General features: G+C 46.3%; 1 protein-coding gene and 1 long non-coding RNA gene across 6 annotated transcripts in view; one reads left to right on the forward strand and one right to left on the reverse strand.

Annotated features, from left to right (window-relative positions):
* ZNF608 (zinc finger protein 608) overlaps positions 1-25,548 on the reverse strand; it is a gene marked incomplete at its 3' end in the record, with an annotated part of 113,224 nt that overhangs the window by 19,600 nt on the left and 68,076 nt on the right. The gene's annotated exons all lie outside the window — the stretch shown is intronic.
* On the forward strand, positions 3,860-12,259 carry LOC309861731. Its single transcript, XR_014310160.1, has 4 exons — positions 3,860-4,211; positions 10,234-10,586; positions 11,133-11,169; positions 11,671-12,259. It is a non-coding gene; the product is annotated as an uncharacterized lncRNA (long non-coding RNA).

Raw genomic sequence — 25,548 nt, forward strand, 5'->3', positions numbered from 1 at the left:
AGGGCAGCAAGTGACAGGCAGGGAGGCTGCATGCCTCCCCAAGGGGAGGCTCTCCATCCTGTGCTCTATCAAGGCTCAGCCATCACACAGGAAAATGAACTGATATGCTGAAGGAAAAGATAAAAGATGAAGGTGGGGAGCATAGAGAGGGGAGAAAGGGAGGGGGACCACAATACAAAGTCTTCTGAGACATTTGGAAGAATTTCAATGCACAGAGTGACCCTGTGCACATACAGAGTCTATGCATGTAGGTACACACTCATATAAAGAGGTTTCATTTCTGGTCTTTGATCAAACTGTCCAGTAAGTAATGCCTTGAGGCTGGCTGACACAGACATATGCTAACAAACCACACTGATTTCTGGTGCAAAGTTCCAAGCCTGAATTTTTTCCTGCTCTTCTGCATTCATAGCTCTGTAAGTGGTTGAGTATCGATGAATGATTTCTAGTTCCTCAAACCCTCTCTTTTGTAATAAAGATTTTTTTTTTTAAATTTATTTGACAGAGATCACAAGTAGGCAGAGGGGCAGGCAGAGAGACAGAAGGAAGCAGGCTCCCCACGGAGCAGAGAGCCCCATGTGGGGCTCGATCCCAGACCCTGGGATCATGACCTGAGCTGAAGGCAGAGGCTTTAACCCACTGAGCCACCCGGGTGTCCCAAACCCTCTCTTTTTTGAAGGTACCAACTAGAATAGAAGGGTTTCTCATTCCCTCTCCTCCCTATCTTCATGGGGAGACCAGGGTTCAGTGCCAGCTATAGGAGAACAGACATCTTCCCCCCTCAGGTCTCCCAAGCTTTAATTATTAGCTCATTAGGAGATCACTTTTTTCCTTCCTTAATATAAAAGCACTCACAAGTTGGGGAAAGGTATCTAGTAAGTACTTACTGAAGCAGGCTTACTCTGAGCCACAATCACGATTCGGTTCTTACTCTGGGACCTCCCAGCATGTTCCTAACACACATCCATGAGTTATTTTAGGAGGCAGCGGCATATAAGGGGCCCAGGCCCATAGCACATAACCAGGATCCCCACCCCCAGAACGGAAGGGACACAGCCTCAGCACAACCCCACGTTCGGACCCGCCTGCCATGGAAGATGAGCAGCTGAGAGAAGGCAGGCCTTCGGTTTCCCGCACTCAGTATTACCCACGGCATCTTCTCTGCTTACAACCCCTCAGCCAGGATCTCTACGATGTCATCAGTCCAACTTCAAAAACAGGTAAAGAGAACAACAGGCGCAAAAACCCCTGGCTCCAGGCCAAGGCCCCTAGAAGAGAGCATTCTGAGGCCAAAGGCGGGAAGAAGGGTGTGAGATGCTATGAATTTGGAAAGCCGCTTCCGAGATACCTGCAACTCCCCCAGCTCCAGGTGCAGAGAGAAGTCTGTTTCTGGCTTCCCCTTCCTGCCAACCCAAGGGAAGTGCAGGGGAGGGAGCAACAGGCAGGGCTGCTCACCCATCACTGGGATGAATGAAATTGCAAGATGCCAGGGGACATAAAACCTACGCATGAACTAACGCCTATACTTTGGGGAAGGGGAGCAGACTCAGGAAAAAAACAAAGAGGGAGGGATCTTCCTCCTCTCCTTGCTCGCAAACATCGAGGTGGGTGATGAGCAGAGTTTCAGGTTTCAGTGCTAGTGAACTGTTCGTCAAAATACGGATAATCCCAGGACAGATTATAGGACTGCGTTTTCCAGTCATTTCTTACCCTCCCCGGGTCCTTGAGATACAGGGAGACAGTGGGAACCAATTGACAATTATGCTCACATCAAAAAGCTGCTACTGATGCGTGCATCTCACTGGGACCCAAGAGCCTGGCTTCATAGAAATTATGATGCTTTTTTGAAAGTCAGAGCGCTTATTTGCTTTCGTGCCAGCTCTGGGCCCTTTTCATCTCCAGCTCTCCCCGGCCCAGGAGAGCACACATTCCTACGGCTCTGCTGGCCACCAGCTGGGTCCCCCATAAATCATAAATCCTCTGAACAAGCCATTCTTTACAAACACCAACAGCATTTACTGGAGATGATCACTCTGCTATTATTCTACTTGCTGAAATTTAAAATAGCAATTTACAACAGCAGCTGAAGACCGGGGAACTCTGTGTGTGTGTGTGTGTGTGTGTGTGTGTGTGTGTGTCCATCCCCAGCATGGCTCTGCATGTCTAGGACACGCAGAGGCACACATTTTATGTGTCACCTGAAAGTCAGCAACTCTGCCAATCTAAAAAGGAAACAAGGGAGTGCCTCTCAGAGGAACCAGAGTCAGCACCCTCAAAATTAAAGGCAATGGGGTGAATGAGGACCGTGACGTTGGTAAATCTCCCTGTTCTCACCGGGAGGCAGCCGAGCCCTGCGGGCAGCGTGGGAGGGAGCTCCCACACTCCCATAGTGAGGCCACACCATGGTGGCTCGGGTTCAGAATGTAATAAGGAAAGCCGAAGGAATTAACTCCAATCAAGCTCAGCCTGCAGCCAATTTTACTCTGAAGACTGGGAGGAAGACAGAATGAGAGAGTGTTTGGTAATCCTACACAGCATCCCAAGCACCCGAGAAGATGGTCTCGGGAGACAGACCCACCTGGCCCCCGGCACACTCTGCAGCTGGGGCTTCACCCTTAATGAAGCCTCTCTGCCCCTCAGTTTTCTCATCTATAAAACAGGGACAATACGGATGCCGGGTAAGGTATGGTTTCTATAAAGCATCAAACACAGGGGCGTGGGCATCCAAGAGTCGCTTGGCAAACGGACTCAGGCTTCCTCATCGTGAAACTCCCCTGGAACCCACATCACAGCTGGAAACAGAGGGAGACCCCAAAATACAAGGAGTTGCACACTGAGAAAATCAGCCGGCAGCTGGCCTCACTGCGCTTCTGGCAGGTAAAGCACCCTCAGACGGGGCCGCCGGGCAAATTATCCCGGATTCCCGGGGTCCGGGCTGTTGGACACACGGTAGCACGATCTCTTAAGCACATCTCACGAGCTGCAAATTCCAACAGGAGGGACTTAGGTTCTTCCTAAGCCTGGCCCCAACTGCAACCCCCAGGAAGGTCTCCTTCCTGGCATACCCACCGTGGCAAGCCCATATCCCCACCTCCTCCTCCTCACCACTCTGGACATGCAGTTCTAAATCCCTGCGGGCTCCTCTAGGGATGTGGGGTTCGGGAACCGCACATCCGGTCCGCAGGAACAGGAACTGAATGCCTGGCATCTGTCACAGCAACAAAAGGCAAAATTAAAGGTCCCCGGGACCTTGCCGAGAGAGGAGCCCCTGCAGCAGGGCTCTGGGGACACAGAGAGCATTAAAGGCAAACTCATCCTTCCAATTACCATCTGAACAGACTAGATGTCTCGACAATGGTCCGAGGCCCCCTCCCCCCGCCCCCTTCCGAAGTCCCTATCTTTTCAGCGAAGAAAAAAGCCCAGCAGAGTTACAAGTATTTCAATAATGTGCTTAGAGACCAGCTCTTTTCTGTAAACAAGCCTAATGAAGCGTGACTAATAGTGCTCTCTGCGAGCAGAGCAAGGGAAAAGGGCCTTTGTTAGCACTTACTGGAGCAAGTCATCGTTTTGCTGGAGCAGAACAAAACTTAGCTGGTTATTGATTGACCAGCCTCGCTTGGTGTCACCCCGTTGCTGCCCATTTCTGCATACTGTGTGTATAATACATGTGTTTATGTAGACGCAGAGATGTTCATTCACATTCACACACACACACACACACACACACACACGGTCACGTGCAGCCACCAAGCTAACTTGGGGTGACACTGCCCTGCAGAAGGGATCAAGTCTTCCAGGCTCTGCTCTCTGACACTCACGTCTCTTCCAGTCTTTGATAGCTCCTAACATTGCTCTGACCTACGTTATTACATTTGAGGGGTGATTTACTTTGGTTTTTAAATAAATGCCAAAGGGCTGGTGTTTCTTTCCCCTCATTTTACTTCTCAATTCTGAAACTCCTGAAATCTGGCTCGTTGTGTCTACTAAATACGCCTTCCGGGATGGCTCTTGTCCTCTTCTGCAATGAGAGCGTGTCTTAAACGTGACTAACACTGTCAGCAGGGAGATCCGAAGCGGACCTGGACTTCTCTTCGGAACACACAGGAATTCGAGTCAAGATGTGGCCTTCCTTGGTGACTCGAAGCACAGAATTTCCGTATCAATTATTGACTGCACTCTGGCCTCATCTGAAACATTAGCCCTGCAGGCTGGTAAGTTCTGACCCCAGGTGGCACAACCACCCACTCCAAAGAGGCTGGAACATTAGTGCTTTGCACTGGGGACTGAGGCGTGAGAGCCCATCAATCAGGCTCCCGACAGCTTTCACGGCCTCTGAGCATTAGGCCCAAGTCAACCTCGGAGATGCCTATTGTTTGCACGAGCCTCTTCTTCTCTGGTCTGATGAAGTTAGGGTTAAGTCCAAGGCTTCGGGAGAGAGAAAGGCTATTGTTAGTAACTCAGTCTTTATTGACTCTGACCTGCAGGGCAGCCAGCGTGAAGTCTCCTCCAGAAAGTAATGCACTGTTAATTGGTGCTCATCATCACCGTGTGTTTTATACACCTCTTTCCAACGAGAGAAGACCTGACTAAACATTTCAGCATCTTTCCCAGGTTGCCTTGTAATTCTCTCAAGAGCTACACACACCACACACACACACACACACACACACACACACACACACGAGACAAAACTCTGATTTGTACCCATTATGGTCCTGGGTTGCTACACTGAATACCAATGTGAACACGGAATGCTGGGCTGGACAATGGGAACATTTGGGAGTTGGCAGAGGGAAGATTATTTTATTTATTTATTTTTTTAAAGGCAGATATCTGTGGGGAAGAGTCCATAGGGCAGGAGAGCGCCTGCTGGAGAGATGAAGTAGAGATACCATATTTCCTACTGAAGTCCTCTGCCTGAAATAACTAAAGAAATTCTTCCACTGAAACTGGTAGCTGGGCATGCTAGGGGCCAGCCACCCCCTGCATGGCGAGGGCAAGGGCCGTGCACAGTGGCCCGTGGGCTTCGTGTGAGGGATACAGCACTCTGAAGGGGTGCAGAGTGACTGGGTCCAAAGGCTTTCTGGTTTCCTTTGAAAGAAACACCAAACCATTCTCTCTTCTTACCCAAACAGGCCTCCTAGGGGAGAGGAGGGGGGGTGGGGGAGGCCTGGCAAAGGTGAGTCATCAGAGCACCTCCTCTGCTTCTCCATGGCCCGGGGCAGCAGGTGACCGGACAGGACAGCCCCACAGCAAAGGACCCACAACACTTGTTGAAAGTACTGAACAAGTGTCTTTACAAAACTGAACTCTTGGAAGGAAAGATCACATGGTGACTTTTCGGAAGTCTTAGTTTGTGGAAACAAGGGGGAAAAAAACACAAAAACCAAATGGCTTAGTTTCTCACTGAGCTTTCTTTGCTTAAGAAATTTTCAACCACGGGAAGCCTAGGTGGCTCAGTGGGTTAAGCCTCTGCCTTCAGCTCAGGTCATGATCTCAGGGTCCTGGGATCGAGTCCCGCATCGGGCTCCCCACTCAGCAGGGAATCTGCTTCTCTCTCTGCCCCTCTCCCTGCTTGTACACACACACACTCTCTCTCTGACAAATAGATAAAATCTTTAAAAATAACAAATACATTTTTTAGCCACAAAATCCTAGCACATTTAGCCAAGAGACCGATTACGTTGTTTTATTTATTATATCCCCATATCTAAATTAGTACCTATAAATTAATACATACTTTCCCTAATGAGTGACTAGAAAGCCATTTTCCAATTAAACCCTGCTCCATTTGTGGGTTTGACGGTATACTAACTCCGAGATCTATGAATGTAATACTCGATCTGATCAGCTTTCTGAAAAGATGGTGGGCAAGAGAGCAAACCGTGCTTTCAGTCCTGATAAAGTGTCTCGCTGCAAAGGACTACATTTTCTGGTTTCCTTCAGTTCAACTCAACTTGAATAGTAAGGAAAATCAGAAATTCCTAATTCACTAGGAACACACCGCCAGAGCAGATTAAACTCATAAATGTCATGGGCTATCAAGGCCAAAAAAAAAAAAAGAAAAAAAGGTTGAGTGGACTCTTCAGGACAAAAGTGAACGTGTAGCCTGTTCTTAGAGAAAAAGAACTTCCTTGGCTATTCCTACTTCGTACAGCCCAGAAATGAGTTTGGAAAGGACGCAGAGAAAACCAACCAGTATTCAAGCCACTAAGTGCCATACATAAAGACTTATCCTTACGAAGGGTTAAGTCTCAAGTCCGTGAAGATGGAGAGAGTCAGAGAGCACAGAAAGGGAGGAAGGGCCGAAGGACAGAGAGAAGCTGACTCTGAGCAGGGAGCCTGATGCGGGGCTCGATCCTCAGACCCCCAGGATCATGACCGGAGCCAACTGAGCCTCCGGTTCCTGATGATTACTATTTTACTGATGAGCAAAGTAATTCCAAGATGGCTTAACCGGCAGACTTGCCCAGGGTTGGAAAGTCAGAGATGTGAACACAGGCAGTCTGACTTCTGATCCCACGCTCCAAAATGCGTTGCATAAGGTTACCTAAACCTAACTTTATAAGTAACACAATTTCATGAAGGCACCGTATGTGTGTGGATGTGGGCCCCTGGGGTACGCAAGGCCACCTAGGTGAAGACCAGTGGTGTGCTTGGAGTTACGTGCCATGGATGGGCACACACCTCTTCCTAGAACCATCTTCAGACACCTCATGTTGGAAGCTTGGAACAGACCATAGTTGAGAATATACACCACAAAACAGCAAACACTACCAATCAGGGTTCCTGAGTCCTCCAATCCAAAACTGGGTGTTCATTTACCAGCGCAGGGGCGCCTGGATGGCTCAATGGGTTAAGCCACTGCCTTCGGCTCAGGTTATGATCTCAGGGTCCTGGGATCGAGTCCCACATCGGGCTCCTTGCTTGGCAGGGAGCCTGCTTCTCCCTCTGCCGCTCTGTCTGCCGCTCCCCCTGCTTGTATGCACTCCTTCTCTCTCTGACAAATAAATAAATAAAATCTTAAAAAAAATTTTTTTTTTTAACCAGCACACCAATGGCTACAGACCTTAATTGGTGGAAATGCTATTCTTCTTTCCCATAATGCGACATGTCAGACAAAACAGGGGTCTGGGGATAGCAGGGAACCCGGAATCCCTTCCCTATCTATGTTTCTCCTTAGAAAGGATCTGAAGTACGAAGCGGAGGACTCATTCTAGAATTCACCACGGACTACAGTTCTGACTTATCATTTTTGCTGTCGTTTCGAGGTAGTCACAATTCACAATCCCAGACCTCTCCCTTCCATTTAAGCACTCACACCTATCTGGTCCCGAAGGTGTGGCTCTTCTGACTCCCACTAAAATTCCTGGCTCCATCCCCTCCTCTTCATCTGGGCCACTGTCCACACTCAGGCCTCGGTTACCTTTCCACCGCCACCACTCACCCCTCCCCCACCCTCACGACACCTCAAACTGACGTTCAGTACCCTGCATACACCAGGTTACCTCAGGCTTCACGCTTTCCTACTACCTTCTGCAGGGAGAACCGGGCCTGCCTTTATGCACTGGCGTCTGAGGCCGGGGGCACAGAGCTCTGGGAAGCCCTGAAAATGCCTGACCGCTCCTGTGGGTATTTCTACTGTAGGACGTACGTGATGTTCAGGAAGCTGAATTTTTATCTGCCAACTCTGGAGGAGACTCAGCACTGTCTCTCACTCAGAGTGCCCTGCAAAAAGCAGGTGCTCAATAAATGTCTTTCTTTCTTCTTTTTTAAAGATTTTTATTTATTTATTTGACAGAGAAAGATCACAAGTAGACAGAGAGGCAGGCAGAGAGAGAGAGGGGAAGCAGGCTCCCTGCTGAGCAGAGAGCCCGATGTGGGACTCGATCCCAGGACCCTGGGATCATGACCTGAGCCGAAGGCAGCGGCTTAACCCACTGAGCCACCCAGGCACCCTCTTTCTTATTTTTTAAAGGCAGATGAAATATCGAAAAGAACAAAGTGTAAAAGAGTCCCTGCGTTATTATCGTGACACAAATCCAAAGGCCGAAGTGAAATATGAAATATCGAAAAGAACAAAGTGTAAAAGAGTCCCTGCGTTATTATCGTGACACAAATCCAAAGGCCGAAGTGAAATTACGACGGTGACGATCTGTCCCCTGATTCTGATCCCTCCCAAGCGAAGGAGCCCATCTCCATCGATTCTTGCCATTTTCAAAATAACGGGTAATAATATGAATGCGAACCACTGGGTTTTGAGTTACCGTCTATTTTTTTATTGGAAATTTTTGTGAAGTAAGCACTCTTACAAAGTAAAGAAACCCGGAACCTTCCTCAAGGATTTCAAAAGCCATCCACTTTTATTGAACTATTATGAAAGCGACTGATGAGGTCCATTTGTCGCTCACCTGATGGCAGAAGCTCCAAACAGAGACCATAACCGCCCAGCCACGGTAGATGCGGACCACTGGCCTCTCCCACTGCTGCTTACAATTTAATGAACAGTCATAGCCTACAAATCTCCTCCCAATGGGCCGCCAGGTGGGGATTCTCCCAGAGTCTGGGGCCCCAAAGACAGATCTGTCATGGCTTAAATAAATTTTACAGATGTACTAGATAAAGGCCATAAAGAAAACAGAGCTTTTATAAAACAAAGTTGACAGAGCAGAAAGCCATCTCTCCATAATGGGCGCGTCCGCGTGTGTGTCCCGCGCCGCGTGTGTGTCCCAAAGGGAGATAGACAACGAAGGTTAGCAAGCATGAAATGACAGTCTTTGCCTTTCAGGGGACGTCAATTTTATTTGCTGAGTGTAAATCTTCAAGCCATGGTTTTCCATCTGCATGTGTGATCACCAGAAATGGATTTCAAGGAGACAGAAAATTATTTCACTGATTGCTCAGTAACGCAGATCCCATGTTACGCGTTCATGACCATAAATGGGGGAAAACTCTGGTGAGGTACGAAGCAGTGTCTTCCCGTTGTGATCCTTGCTGGCGCGGATTATTCCGCCTGCCTTCTGGGGATGCACCGTGTGGCTGGAAGCGGTGCTGGGACTGGGAACTAGTACTAACTGGAAGCTGGCATTACCAGAAGCGTGCACATGCGTCACTGGTCCTCAACACGTGGCCCGTGACTTTTAACAGGGCCTCTCCGGTGCCGGACACAGAACTGTCTTTGCCACTGTGCTTTTCGGTATCTCCTCTCTCCCCATAAAACAAATAGATTAGTTTACTTAGAAAGCATCAGATCTTCAGGCTACTGCGCTCCTAATCCAAAGAGAAGACAGGAGAAGGACACTATTTCAATATGGTTGCCTTCACCATGTAGTCAAGAGGCACTTTTTTTTTTTCCTCCCAGAAGACTCGTAACTTGTTTTGACTTGTTTCTTCACAACTCAAATGATCCAAGTCTATATCGGAGAGCTGCATGCATCTTTTTTTTTTTTTTTAAGACATTACTTATTTTTTTGACAGAAAGAGAGAGCGCGAGAACAAGCAAGGGGAGCGGCAAAGGGAGAAGCAGGCTCCCTGATGAGCAGGGAGCCCAACATGGGACTCAATCCCAGGACCCTGGGATCATGACCTGAGCTGAAGGCAGATGCCTAACTGAATGAGCCACCCAGGCGCCCCGTGTCATATGCGTTTTAATCTGTACAACAAACTGCAATGCTTCATGTTTAATTCCAGTGAATTATGTTAGTCTAGTTTTACGTTAAGGCACTCGTTTACAAAGAAACTTGGTAAATATGTGTAAGTCACAGTTTGCTTGTAAATATTCCACAAAATAAAACAAAAGGACACATAAAAAATTTTTGAAATAGTCACGCTTTAAGAAAAACAAAAACAAAAAAATCTGGGCCACAGCAGCAACCGTGTAAACGCCGGCCATCCATACACGGGTAAATACGGTTACAGATGCAGCATAGTGTCCTCTGGAACAGGAGATTATAAAGATGCAAATTTCCACTCACTTATTATAAATTAGCAATTCAATTGAAAGCAAAAATGAAATGCCTGATCCCTGAATGCATGAGGTACAGAGGATCAATCCTTCAAAATAACTTCTACTTAAAATGCACTTATAACCGCAGTCATTACACGAAGGAAATAGAAGAAAGAAATCTACGAAGATGGGGCTGGGGGCTGGGGAGGATGCAGTAAATATTTTTCACAGAGCATTTACATACGAAGCATGGTTCCGATCACCTCTTCCTGTTGTTTACATTCTAGGTGACCCCAGAGGAAAGCTGCTTTGGACCAGCAGGGAAACTGGGCTCCCAGGAGGAGGAGGGTTTGTTCACTGCAGATCCCGAGACCTGGCCGCTGTCTGACCATGGCTCCCCTCTCCCCTCACATCGCCTTTGTTGGAAGGACCTGCAGTCCAGACACCTGCTAGCTTGATGTGGCTGTCAGAAAGCAGGACCATGACAGTGTTAATGTGCTGCGGAGGAATACCTACTAGGAGGACAGTCTGCCCGTCTTGTAAGGCTGGAATCCCAAATTACAGAGAACATACATGTTGGCGGGCTAACGAAGGGCATTCCTATCTTTGCCTCGAAGAAATCCTGCAACGCTGGGCGTGGGTATGTGTGTCCACTGAGAAGTGCAGAGTGCTGTGTGTTAGGCACTATTTGAAATGTCTTTCTAACACCCCAATGAGGAGGATACTCTATTCTCCTCATTTTACAAATGATGGGCTGATGCATAAAAGGCAGTGAGTTACATCCCAAGGTCACAAGAGCAGGAAGCTGTGACCCTACAGAGGAACCCAAGGGACCTGGCTCCAGTCTGTAACAATTACCCAGTGTCCCCATGTAGAAGCCACCAGAGCATACACAGCTGGCCCTCACTGCAAGGAATTCTCCTCTTGCACTAATCAGTGACGGCGCCAAATTTAAATGACAAGGCACACAACTGACACAATAAACTTCATCACATCCTGTCCTGAGTTCCCTCCAAAACAAACAAATCATGTTATTTTCAAGCACAAAAGAACCTTGGCAATCACTTATGCAAAACTTCCCCTCTTCAGGAAGAAGTAACCAGGCCTGGAGATTACATGGTGGATCCCTGACTAGGGAGAAGAGAGCCAAAAGTACAGCTAGGTCTCTCCCTTTCTTCTCTTCCAGGGATCCCGGGGGCCCAGAGAGCAGCACCCAGCATAAGGTAGGTAGCAACTGGGACGGCCGTTGTGATGGGCTCTCAAGGCTTCTACAGGGGGTAAGAGGTTCCTTTAAAGCTGAGGCCCTTGAGGGAGCCTTAGGGCCACTGCAGAATTTTGCTTCAGTGAGACTAACACACACCCAAGTGATTAAAAAGTGGCTCTGGAGAAGCGGGGGCGGGGGGGTGGTCAAGAAAAGGCTTCTTTGGTCTGGATAAGGAAGGAGTCAGAGCTCCAAGTAACAGCCAAGGTCCTGTGGTAGGTAACACATGCACCAGGGACTCATCTTTTCATTTAATCAATCCTAAACTCCCTGGCCTAATTAGGAAGGCAGTTGAAGAGGAGTGTCTTAAATTTATGCCACAGAAAAGGATTAAAAAGAATCAGAAGACTCCTTGTTGCTGCAAAGGCCAGAGTGGTAAAACACAATCCACTTAGTGCCACATTTAATGCAATGAGGAGGAGGACGAGAAAAGTCAGATAAAGCTCTACCCATTTGCCTTCAGTGAACCTGACCACAGGCTTCCTGGGATAGCACCCTGCTAAGGAGAGAGGTCACAAGTGCCAGACAAGTCTTCTGACTCCTAGTTTCCCAGCCCCCTCCCCCACCACGGCCACCAACACCCACCGCCTGCCAATGGAGCACATCTCTGCGCGGTGGGAAGTCACAGGACAAAATAAGATCTAAACTCGTACCGAGAGCCTCTCATACTTGCTTCCTTCTATCACCAAGCTCAAGAAGTAGCTGCTGACTCAGCCTGGAAGGCAGGGGGCTGCCTCCCCAGGCGCTCGCTGTCTTCGCTTTGGAAGAGGAGGTGTTCTCAGAACGGCAGTGGGTCATCATCACAGCCCTCTGGCGGGGTGGACAGGGTCCATGGCCAAGGGGCCTGGCAGGAGGGAGTGGGTCATGAGCCATACTCAATCCCAATGCAGCATTACTGACAGCAAAAATCCACGGGCCTCGAGGCTCTGGCGTTCTCTACATGTTAAGAATCAGGGTGCCATTTTGGAAAATAGAGAGGTTTCCAGATGTGGGTTCCTGGCTGAACTACAGAGAAATCTGTGAATCTCTTCTCTCACTCAAACACACACACACACACACACACGCGCGCGCGCACACACACACAGAGAGGCACACACACACTCCTAGATGATGGCACATATGGGTTTCAAACCCAGGCTTATCCAACGCTAATGTTTTCCCAAACTCCCTGGGTGATAAAAAAAAAAAAATCCTCTTGAATGCTTATTAAAAATACCGATTCTGGGCGCCTGGGTGGCTCAGTGGGTTGGGCTGCTGCCTTCGGCTCAGGTCATGATCTCAGGGTCCTGGGATCGAGTCCCGCATCGGGCTCTCTGCTCAGCAGGGAGCCTGCTTCCTCCTCTCTCTCTCTCTCTCTGCCTGCCTCTCTGCCTACTTGTGATCTCTCTCTGTCAAATAGGTAAATAAAATTAAACAAACAAAAAAACAAAAAAACGATTCTTAGCTCTCCTCCAAACATCTAAGGTGATTCTTATCAGAGCAACGAGGCTCCCAGACTTGAGAGAAAAATACGCACCACACAAAGTAAGATATACATAAAACTATGAGGCATTTTTGAAGGACAGAAATGGGGGGGGTTGGATTAATGACTTTCCTACATTCTGGGGGATGGGGCTGCACGTGGCGACAGGAATATTTGGCGAGTCCTTTAGGAAAAGTCACCAAGGAGCCTGGAGTGACGCGGAGCACTTTTCATCTGCCTGAGCCCTTGGACAGTAGTATTAATACAACAGCTTAACTTGGTTTAAAGAAAGAATTATTCCACCGCCCGCACTAATCTCTTCTGGCAAGAGGCAGGACTCTTGCCATGGCGACTCACAAAAGATGACGGAGCCTGGCAATCCTTTCTTCACAGAGGGGAACTGGGGCCTTTTCAACATATTAATATAACCTCACTTATTAAGATAAAGCGATGTGCTATAGCACTGGAAATTCTCACACTGGAGGCCGCTATATATTTTCCTCGCCTTTTCTTTTTTTTCCCTTCTTTTAACGGAATGGTTCTATAAATAAGAGTGTCCAATTTTACATCCCAGCCTAAAATATTAACATCTTGATATGCTACGTAATTGTGTGCTCTTTTACCAGAAGTCAAATAATTGGATGGGTCACCGGGCAAGATAAAATAAATTGTAGCTCAGAGCCAAGACTAACGGCGAGGCCAGCTTTTCCACTATTCTAGGCAGGATTCTCCCGCCAGGGACACGGGCATGGGTGAGGGCAGGTGTGAGCCTGAGGGTAATTTCTAACAGCACCTCATCATCTTACAGTAGAGATAGAGGTACCCCGTGCATTTCATGAGGTTTATCGAAGGCCTTTTAAAGGGGTGACAGAAAGAAAGACGGAAAGACAGAGAAGCCAAGAAGCCGGCCTTTTTCCACACTGCTCTACCATAAAACCCTCTTGTGAGGTCTGCAAAAATAACAATTCAGCAGAAAGCTGACAGCGGAGCAACCACTGAGTCAGCCCTTATAGGCCCTCTTCAAAAAGCTGCTTTCAGTGAATCAATTTTCAGTGTTGTTTTGGTTATTCTTCGAGAGAAAACTTCCTACCCCCTCGTCCTTCTCCTTTGGAAATTTGGTAAGCGTAGTTTCTGTACCCTGCTGAGACTTGATATGGAGAGCTGTATTCTACCTGCTATTAAGCTGCTGATAGCAGTGTTTCTGTTGCAATTTATGAGCAATGTCAGTTGAAGGCAGAGAGTATTGTACACACTATATTTTCCCAGCTGGAGATCTCCGTGAACGGAAAGCAAAAACATGAATACACATGCACTGTGGGCTTGAAGGAATAAAAAGGCAGGGGAAAAAGTCAGCAGGCTAAAATCAGGTGGGTGGTCTTGATTATAAACCAGTAGATAATAAAATATTCAAAGGAAGCTCTAAGTAAAAGGGCTTGTGGGGGTGGGGCGGGGTGGGGAGCGCACAGAATTCGTAATGGTCTTCCCAGGGACCCAATTCTATAGAGAAAGGACGGATCAGATGACCAGTCAAGAAACCACCCAGCAAAATTACCAGAGCCAAAACACACTTTCTCTCCCTAGAAAACTCTACAGAGAAATACAACATAAAATATTAATAGGTACCTCATTAGATAAATTCATTGATTTACTTCTTTCTCACCGAAATAAAATGCAGAATGGGTCTGTGTCTGTGGTTCCCAATCCCGATGCACATCAGAAATATGGGGGAAAGGCTTTTTATTTTTATTTATTTATTTTTAAAATAACCGTGCCATGCTCTGACCTCTAAATATTGTGATTCGGTTTCCTAGCACTTTTTTAAAAACAGGATTTTACTACTCTTCCTCCATGAAAACAGTAACTCGCTGAAGAATGAACCAAACTGAGCTTAATTATATCGGTAGGCTCTATTCACTGGGAAAATGGTCTCTAAGTACACGAAAGGAAACATGTGTGCAAAACAGACAATAACAGAAAACCAAAGGACCATTCACTTATTTAAAATGCAGCATAGTTTATGATTTTTCCCAAGTAACACTGGAACAGATGCTCAATCTAGGAACTGACTGTCCTCCTAATCAGAATCGAGTGAGCACTTTTTTTTTTATTCAGACCCTCGTCTCATAGTACCAACAATATAAAATAAAAATACTTGAGCCTGCTAAATTTACCAAGCCGGGAGCTAACCCAGGAGAAAAGTAATTACCATTTAAATAGCAACATGAAGTTCTTTGAAGGAACAGCCTTTTGATGTTAGCATCTCCAATGCTAAAAGGAAAAAAAGCAAAAACAAACAAAAAGAAAACCCCACCAAAAACCAAACTAAAACAAAACAAAAACCCCAACTCAGATCTTAACATTGTTCACTGTTTTCTATCCCAGGGAAAACAAACACATCTCCTAAAAGTTCTTTCATCAGAAAGAAGTGGGAACCCCAGTCGTATTATCATGGGCTTACATTCATACCTGGTAACAGCAATAAGGTCCTACTAGCTTTCGGTGACTCTCTAAGAAGAAACTAAAAAAGGGTAAGTGTAATGAACCGCCTCCTCACACAAGGGAGAAAAACAGGACATGAGAGAGTGGGCATATGCAACAAATAAATTTTTGGAGCCACCCTCCAGGGATGGGGACCTGACCACCACCCCAGGAAGTCACGAGAACCCCCACTGTGCTCCCCAGGCAATCTGAGCACACCTCGTTCACCCTTCCAAGCTCTTTCCAGCAGATTCGGCTGGAGGTTGGCCTCATTAAACTCCCAACTCTTAACTCACAGGAGGGGACAGGGATCTTTTGCCTACAAATGATGGAAAACTCTCTCATAAATGACTAGAAACACCAGAGAGTACAATGTAGCAAATTATACTCAGCTGCTACTCTTCAGGATGGCAAGTGATGAACCAGTCGGTAGATTACACAGGTTGTACATTATTTAGACACTGCAAAACAGGCCTATTTATCCACAAAGCACAAGGCATGATCTTGTACTTTTAATCTCTTCCCGAGTGGCTCACACAACGCAAGGCGCATAATTGAGTCCAATCAGTACTGTCCAATAGGTCTTGTCTTTTCACTTTTGCTCATTTATCTATGTGTTTTTAATAGGACACTACATTTGAGCATCTCCACAAGACTAAAATCATGGAAATAAGAGTGAAATGCAAATCAGATTATAGGCTCAAATTTTAAAAGGCCTGGGTGCAGGGAAGAGGGGAAGGTTTCCGAGGATGAGAACACTTTTTTCCCATTGGTTTTGGCTTTTAATTACCTACGCTATCTCTTCACATTATAATAAACAGATGAGGCTCTGCCATACCCCCCATTATCAAATGTTTATCTCTGAACAGGCTTTGTATTTAAAGGATTTAATGCAGCTTGTACTTTATTATCATTTAACTACAGAAAAAAAAAGCAATTATAACTGTCCCCTGAAATGTCATTAACTGATACATTTTGCTCCTTGTATATATTCTCCTAAATCTGAAAGGCTTTTGTTTTAATTCACTTCTTTGCTCAGAAGCAAGCCAAGCACATTATGAGAAAATTCACCCACAACAAATAACATAGGAAAAAGCAATACTGTCTGGGCTTGGGCCAGGTCCCCCAAACGTGCACGATCCTAAAAATCACTGGAGGGGTATGTGGCACCCCAACATATTCCCCTGGAGATTCAGGAGTGGGGTCCAGGAATCTGCATTTTAGGAAGCATTCCAGGTTGTTGTACCAACATGCAAAATGATGGAGGCCTTTCTGTGTGGGCTCTAGGTTTAAGCAGCACATAGTTGAGAGCAGTGGTTCAAAGACTGGGACAAATTAGCATCACAGGAGAAATCTTTTTAAAAATCCTGAGGCCAATCCTCCTTCAAAACTCCAACCATTGAGAGTGGGGCCCCAAGCATCAGTATATCCTCACTTACCAGGGTGATTCCTGGAGAAAGCGATATTTGCTGCTTTTTTTTTTTTTTTTAAAGATTTCATTTATTTATTTGACGGCCACAAGCAGGGGGAGCAGCAGGCAGAGGGAGAAGCAGGCTCCCCACTGCGCAGAAAGCCTGACGCAGGGCTTAATCCCGGGACTCTGGGATCTGGACCTGAGCCGAAGGCACCTTAGCCAACTGAGCCACCCAGGTGTCCAGACAGCCATGTCTGTAAACAAATCATCTCTTCAAGTGGTTCTCGACGCTCCCTGCTGATCAGAATAACCTCAAGAGTCACAGAGGAACTCCCACATATAAAAACAATGCTAGACTCCATCCTAAACCAAACAAATTGGCGTATGTAGATGTGCAGCCTGAGCCATGGCATTTCCCCCAAGTTCCTAAGATGATTTTAACGTGCAGTCTGGATTGAGAAGAAAGGGTCTAGTAGATTCTGAGGTTAATACAAAGTATTTAAACAACTTAGGAAGCTTTTATCCAAACACCCTTTCCCTGCCTGGCACACGACTCTGTTTGTCCAATAGAATCACAAATCACAGAACAAAATAGCCCCTCCTCTGAACGGTCAGATGATTAATAGGCCTCGATAAAAGAACATTACCAAGTATTAGCCGATGTAAAATTTACAAAATGGAATACCTACCAGGAGAGAGGAAAATAAAAATGTTTTTATTAAGTTTCCAGTGTGTGTCAGCTAGGTGCGCAGACATTCAAAAGTGTACAGATTCTGCATGTGCAATTACCGTGGGAGAGAAATAACGTCTCCCGGAGCTTTCCAACCTGGCTGCCACTTTTATCTTCGAAGACTGTTGTTTTCCTACAGGGAAATTTCTGAAAGGTTTTCTTTCTTTTTCTTTTTTAAAAAGATTTTATTTATTTATTTATTTATTTGACAAGTAGAGATCACAAGTAGGTAGAGAGGCAGGCAGAGAGAGAGAGAGAGAGAGAGGAAAGCAGGCTCCCCACTGAGCAGAAAGCCTGATGCGGGGCTTGATCCCAGAACCCCGAGATCATGACCTGAGCTGAAGGCAGTGGCTTAACCCACTGAGCCACCCAGGCGCCCCCTGAAAGGTTTTCAAACCTAGTTCCCTTCAACCACCTTTGGGCCAGTCCACAGTCAGGAGCAGTTTACATAATGTCAGCAACACATCTTTCCCCCTGCTTAAAAAGCAATTTTATGTCTACTCTTGTTTCCTACTTATTACATCCATAACCCCATTTCACAGGATCAGAAAAACAACAAAGCCTAAAGTCTGATGACTTACTTAGAAGTCTCTAGCAGCCTACATATAAAGACTACAGCCATCTTTCACTTAGAAATATCCTTAATCTGGGGCGCCTAGGTGACTCATTCAGTTAAGCATCTGTCTTTGGCTCAGATCATGATCCCAGGGTCCTGGGATAGAGTCCTGCACTGGGCTCCCTGCTCAGCGGGGAGTCTGCTTCTCCCTCTCCCTCTGTCCCTCCTCCTGGCTCATGCTCTTGCTCTCTCTCAAATAAATAGATAAATCTTAAAAACAAAAACAAAAACAAAAAAAGGAAATATCCTTAATCTAGTCATTATTATTTAAAAACAAAACAAAACAAAACCCTTTCCTCAACCCATTTTTCCCCCTTTCTGTGCACTAGGCACTACAGACAGACTCTGGCCCCATATGACATATGGGATAAGACAGGTAACAGCCAGGTACCTGGGTGGCTCAGCCAGTTAAGCAATCATGGCTCAGGTCGTGATCCCAGGGTCCCAGGATTAAGTCCCGCATTGCGCTCCCTGCTCAGAGGGGAGTCTGCTTCTCCCTCTGCCTGCTGCTCCCCTACTTATGCTTACTCTCTTAATAAAAAAATATAAATAAAATCTTTAAAAAAAAAAAAAGGCGGGTAACAGCCAAGGAAACAACTATAATTTTAGGTATCAAGTCCTTGAAAAAATAAATTAATAAAGCAGTATAAGGGCTAGGGAAGGGAGTCTGGGTATGGGAGTCCAAGAATGTCCTCCTGGGAAGGTAAGATCTGAGCCCAAACTGCAAAAACGTGAACATATGGGAGCTCTGGGAGAAGAGGGCTCTGGCACAGAGAGAAAAGCAATGCAAAGGCCGGGGGCAGCAAGACAAGGATACAGAAGACACGTTCGGTTCTACTTATTCAACACGCCTTCTCCCAGGAGACATGTATTCCGCTCTGGAGAACCAAGTGTTGTTCTCGACTTCACATGAAGTCGAAGAGATGTTGTGCGAGGCTGCTGGGGAATACCACGGGAGAAGCAACCAGAACACCTAGCAGCAAGTGCCAACAAGCAACACTCTCCATCGGCTCAGGGAGGAGAGGTGAAGGCAGCCCATGGAGACAAAGAGGCACTTCTCACTTATCTTTTCAATCTTAAAATTCCATTTGACTCTTGAAGCTGTCCTTTTAACAAACATTAATGAAACGCATTTCGCAGCAGCCGGCACTTTTATCTGGACCCAGAGTAAGAACGGAGACACAAATCTATGGTTCCTTCGCATTGCTGGGTAAATACATGCCTTTCTTTGAAGTGGGTAATAAATGGTCACCTTACAATCAATTGATACCTGAAATATCTTGCGGCATGCCCTCTTGGCAAAATAAATCTTTTAAAAAAATATGCCAGCGTAGTGTTTAAAGTAGATTGGTTTGTTTAAACACTGCCTTAGATAGCGAGAGACCGGTTACAAGAATGTTCACAGGGGCAGTGTTTGAAATTGCAAAGAGCTGGCTGCAATCCGAAAGTCCACGGGCGCAAGAATGGATAAATCATCACGGTATATTCAAACATTCCGACCCAGCAGTGGAAATGAACCAGAGCTCAGGGCTGAGGGAAAACACCGAGCCAAGAGAAGCACCCTATAGGACCCCATTTATACGATGTTTAAACTATGCAAAATAAACGAGGTGCTGACGTAGAAACTCAGAGGGACACAGTAACACACAGAAACGAGAAACCCCACAAAACGCAAGTTAGTGGTTTCACAGAGAATGTTAACAACAGAGTGGGAGAAAGGCAGGGGCACACCAGGGGTTTTCAAAGGTCCTGAAATGGACATGTTCCATTTCTTCATGAAGGTTGTAGGAAATACGCATTTGCTTTCACACTGTCCTTTCTACCATATACTCATCTGAAACAGCATTTTTGCACATGGGGTGTGTGTGTGTGTGTGTTCATCTTACATATATTTAACAAAACAAGTTTTTGGAATGGCCTCTGAGGAGGAACTGCGACCTTCTTCACCCAAATGCTGCTCTGGCTTCTTTCACATTTGTATACAAATGCCATTTCGAAACAGAAGCTGAACACACTTTCTTCCGTGTGGTTCAGTATGTTGGGAACCACAGCCTGGACAAAAGAGAAGCACCTGAAAAATGCAAGGCAGAGCACAGGTGAAATCTGTTTTCGCTAAAGAGCTCGTGCTCTGCTCTTGCACTAACATGCAGTCTATGCGACACCGATTTGACGCACACCACACAGGGTCCATGGGACACCCTGCAGCAACATTTGCTTACAAGGGAGCATTCTACAGGAAACCAAGGATTCCTTTCCTCAGACCCATAGGCTAGAACTTCCAAAAGAGGGGGGAGGTAGAGGGGAAACTAGTACAGATCCGTGAAAATCACAATTCATGGAAGAGTGGCAGGCAGCCAACCCAACTAGCTCAGGTCTGCTCCCCCATCTGCTTGGCCTGTTAACTGTTGGAAAATACAAGCAAATCACTTCTTCTGCAACTAATTCTCAACGGGGCTCCCAAAAACCAGACTCCATGATGCAACTTTAATAAGACAGAACAGCTTATTATGATCAATAAAGCAAAGCCTTCCAGCAGTTGCAGAACCAAAAGCTAGCTCACATACCTCTTCAATGGACATGGAGCGTGAACCCCATCCTTCTCCAACCCCACACCACCCACCCGCACTGTGGAAGGCCCCAGGGCCAGGAAACGCTTGGATACCAGGAATCAGCTCTGTCCTCATTCCCTCTACAGATGAGCCCAAAGGCGTTCTCATCGTGCTAGATTTTATTAGCCCCAATATATGGTAATTAATTTACTGCAGGCTCTTTATTCATAAATGGATCAAATAAAGCCTTACATGGCTTTTGGCAGCCACCCCTTACTAAACTGCGGTGACTAGAAGTTTGTTCAAATGCTGCACAGAAGTCAGCCCCTTCAGCTTGTAAAGTTCAATTAGAGAGTTCTTAGCCTATTGTGTGCCTTAAAGCTTCAAAGAAGGCATTCTTCATGCATTCGCCATTGCCAAAAAGGAGAAAAGCTGGCAAAGAGGCAATTCCTAGAGTGTTGATTCAGGCATTACCAAGAAATTTTAAAACTCCAGCACTCAGTACCCAAAGGCCTCCTCTTGGGGACAAAAATCTCAGTGAACTGTAAAAGATGAAAATTAATCTGATTAACCGTGGAAATCTACATAATAATGCAAGTTCTGACCCAGAGCACACAAACAACCACCTACTCAGTTTCTTTTTCTATATTCCCTCTACAAGTGGCCACTGGCAAGTTCCCATTAATGTGGCCTCAACAGATGGGGGCTTAACCAGAGTCCGGAAAGGACTTCTAGGACCGCCATCCCGCCACAGTGGGCAGCCATCTTGGTTCCCACGGTCCTGTCCCTAACTGGTGGGCAGACCCAGGGCTAGGGCCTGCTACAGGTGTGAATCCGACATTTGGGGAGGCTCCGACTTAGATGCCAAGTGCATTTTCTGTGTATGCAGTCTGCCTCGGGGAGGGCTTTGCCAAGAGAGCAGACGAGAACTTTCGCTCTGATGCTCCCCTTCCCGGCATGGTTGAGTGACTGGACTCCAGGTCTCCTTCCCACAGGAAGTTCTGTGGTTGCCCTCAGCTATGAGAAGGGGTTGCTGTGTTTTCCCAAGAGCACGCCACGCCATTAAGTCAGAAAAAGTCCCCGGCCACCAATCTCCACACCTGTCCACGAAAGAAGAATCTTGGTGCTCCCAGGTTCTGCAAACCTCCAGCTTTTCCCACTGCGGGGCAGGAGACTCGGAGGAAAGAGCAGGGAAACAATTCCACGGTGAGCGACCGCCGGGGAGGCCGAGGCTCTAAATCTCCTCGAGGCTGACAACAAATTAGCAGCTTTGCCTGCATCAAGCCAGCCATCTGAGAGAGGCTTCTTTTCACTCTGGTGCTACAAACTGCTCCTCACAGATAACACTTTTAAGGATATAAAAACGTTTCCTTCAGCTCACTGCCTGTCATCTATTGACTCATCTGACAGAACGGCACGAAACCCACACCCGCACCCTCTGAGCGCCAACATGGGCTCGAGCCACACGGGGAGAGGGAATGAAGGAGCACGGCTGGCTTCCAAAGTCATGCCTGACCTGACCACCTTCCTCCTCACCAAGCATTCATTTACTAGTTCATTCAGACGACCCTGAGGGACTGGTGGCTGCCCAGGTGCTGGGTACCAGGGACATATGCGTGAACTGGACAAATAAGAATGCCTTCTATGATAGCATTGTGATATTTGCAATCATCTTTCATAGCCGTTCCCCTCAACAAGGAAGGACCCTATATTATGCAACAGTGTGGGGGCTGGGGTGCCTGGGTGACTCAGTCAGTTAAGCGTCTGCCTTCGGCTCAGGTCATGATCCCAGGGTCCTGGGACTGAGTCCCACCTCCGGCTCCCTGCTCAGCAAGGAGCCTGCTTCTCCCTCTCCCTCTGCCCCTGCCCCTGCTAGTGCTTTCACTCTCTCTCGATTAAAAAAATAAAATCTGGGTGGCTCAGTGGTTTAAGCGTCTGCCTTCGGCTCAGGTCATGATCTCAGTGTCCTGGGATCAAGCCCGCATCGGGCTCTCTGCTCAGCAGGGAGCCTGCTTCCTCCTCTCTCTCGGCCTGCCTCTCTTGCCTACTTGTGATCTGTCTGTCAAATAAATAAATAAATAAATAAAATCTTTACCAAAAAAAAAAAAAAAATCTTTATAAAAAATAAAAGTAAAGTAGGGGCACGAAATGAATAAAGCCCCTTCTCGGCTGAGGAGAGAAACTTAGAACACAAGTAATGGAAGGTGCTTCGGGTAAGTGAGCAGAGTGTTTCCAGATACAGCCTGTCCCTGGGGCCTGGGTCCACCACAGAAGTCCACCAAGAAAGGGTCCTTGGTTTTTATGAGGTGTCTTCAGTGAACCCGTCTTTTGTCGAAGGAACAGTTTAGGAGACCTCTCTCAACTCAGTGTCTTAGAGGTGGAAGTGTTCAAGTTTTGGTCAACAAACAAGGGAATGAGACATTTGCTAAACCATCTCAAGGAATCTGTGACAGAGCAGTTTGGTGAACAAGTTGTGTTGCTATATACAGATAAAAAGAGCAGAAATCAAGCCCGAAGTCATGATCTGGCCAGGACCGATGAGGGCAGCAGGCAGAGATGGCACTGGGAGACTCTATTTCAAAAAGCTACTAAATTGTTTTGTTTACATCACCAAAAGCAGTTTAAAAAGGCAGTTTGTTGTTTCATTTATATGCCTCTGTTTTAAGTTCCCAAACATAGAGTTTATCTGGAAACGGAGCCTAACTAAAGCCACACTGGGGGGTAGAGGCGTGGGCAAGTAATAAAATGAAGGATTTGATCTCTCTTTAGAAGTTAAGAGATCATAGGACGCCTGGGTGGCTCAGTTGGTTGGGCGGCTGCCTTCGGCTCAGGTCACGATCCGGGAGTCCCGGGATCCAGTCTCGTGTGGGGCTCCCATCTCCACGGGGAATCTGCTTCTTCCTCTGACCTTCTCACCTCTCATGCTCTCTCTCACTGTCTCTCTCTCTCTCTCTCTCTCTCTCTCTCTCAAATAAAGAAAATCCTTTAAAAATTTAAAAAAAAAAAAAAGGAAGTTAAGCAATCACTATGATGGCACATTCTAAGTTGACTAAAACTATCTCAATTTCAGGTCATGAAATAAATGGTGGCTACCAAGAAAACTCAACAAAGGAACTTAAGGTTCTTTCAGAGTTTTCTTATCCGTATAATGTGGATAATACTACAGTTACGGAACAAACAAACCAACAGAAATAGTAGGTTCAGTTTTTACACATGCCGAGTAAAATCTTCACCCTCTTTCCCAAAATTGACACCTAAAAAGTTGGTAACCAGGAAATCAGAGAAGGCTTTTCTGGAGAAACTGATCAAAGCCTGGAAACCCCCAGCTGGGAGATCCCCTAGACAGACAATCCACTCAGATCTTCCTATACCATCAAAACACCCTCCCACACATGTGGGACTTCAAACCAACTTCTGAGCCCACCATCCCCAAGCACACAGTCAAGGATCATGAGGTGCTTGAGGAAAATCTCCAACAGGAAAGACTGAGGACAAAGGAGGACAAAAACACAAAGGAACTTGGAAATGAGGCTGGCCGATGGAAGGAAGGAAGGAAGGAGAGAAGGAAGAAGGAAGGTCGATCCTCACGTAACTGAGACATTGCATTCATGAAACTAGAACAGGAAGCTTTTAATCCCCGTAACAACAAAAATGAAAAATGTATAAGAGCAGATGCGTTTTTCCAATGAAAATATTTAAAGATAAAGAATGACAGAACTCCCCCAATTAGAAAATCTGTTAAAAACTGTATGTCAGGGCGCCTGGGTGGCTCAGCTGATTAAGCGACAGCCTTCGGCTTAGGTCTTAGTTCTGGAGTCCGGGATTGAGTCCCACATCAGGCTCCCAGCTCCATGGAGAGTCTGATTCTCCCTCTGACCTTCTCCCCTCTCATGCCCTCTCTCACTCAAATAAATAAATAAATAAAATATTTTAAAAACAAAACAACAACAACAAAAAAACCAAAACACTGTATGTCAAAGACTGAAAAAGGAGAGAAAAGATCAGAGAAGTAAGGGGTGCCTGGGTGCCTCAGTCAGTTAAGTCCGTTTCTTGATTTCAGCTCCAGTTGTGATTTCAGAGTTGTAGGATCTCAGGCTCCACGCTCACTGGGGAGTCAGCTTGAGATTCTCTCTCTCTCTCTCTGCCCCTCCCCCCACTCTAATAAATAAAATCTTTACCAAAAAAAAAAAAAAAAAGGAAGTAGAACTGATACAAGAGGTTCAACATCTAACTAAAAGCAGCTCCAGAGAGAACATGGAAATGGAAATTGCATCCCCACCCAAGAAAGATATCTACAAAATTTCTAACACGATACAGCCTGAGTTTCTAACGAGAGGACCAAGAGAGATTAAAAAAAGACTCATGCCAAAGGATGTTACTGAGATGTATCAGAATGCTGGGGACAAAGAAGAGATGAAGGTTTGGTGGGGAGGGGGACAGTCAACACACTCAAGGTCTCAAATTGGGATGGTATTGAACTTCTCAAGGACAACAATGGGGAGAGCTCAGAGCAGTGGAACAAAGCCTTCAAGTATGACAGAAAATTACTGTCACCCATTCCTCACCTAGCCCCTTCATGTGTCCAGTTATGAGGGGTAAAGAAAAACCTGCGCAAACATCCAGGATTTCAAAACGTTTACTCCCCGTGAACCCTTTCTTAGAAAGCTACTTGAAGATAGGCTTCTCCAAAATGAAAGACAGAAACAAGGGCAATGCATCCGTCAATGTAGCAAACAGGATATCCAACCTAAGAATGGAATCTTCAGGATGGTGTACAGAGAGCTCAGTTTTTGTAACTCTTTCACGAGCCTCTGCCTAACCCCTAAAATACCAGATTGGAGCAGATGGGAAGACTCTGAGAGACTTGTCCAAAAGATACAATGTATAGAATGCTGGGTGTGTTTCAACAAAATGAGAAGCAATTTATAATTCTGGCATGATGGTTCATGGTGAATTAGTGAGGGGTGCATAGAACACTAAGCAAATCAAAAAGAAGGCAACTAATAACTCCAGGGAGAAAGTCAGGTGAGAAAAGAAAAGCAATCATAGTACACGGCTGTGCTGCGCATATATATATATATATATATATATA

The sequence above is a fragment of the Mustela nivalis genome (assembly GCF_964662115.1).
Source record: "Mustela nivalis genome assembly, chromosome: 3".
In the NCBI taxonomy this organism is placed as follows: Eukaryota; Metazoa; Chordata; class Mammalia; order Carnivora; family Mustelidae; genus Mustela; species Mustela nivalis.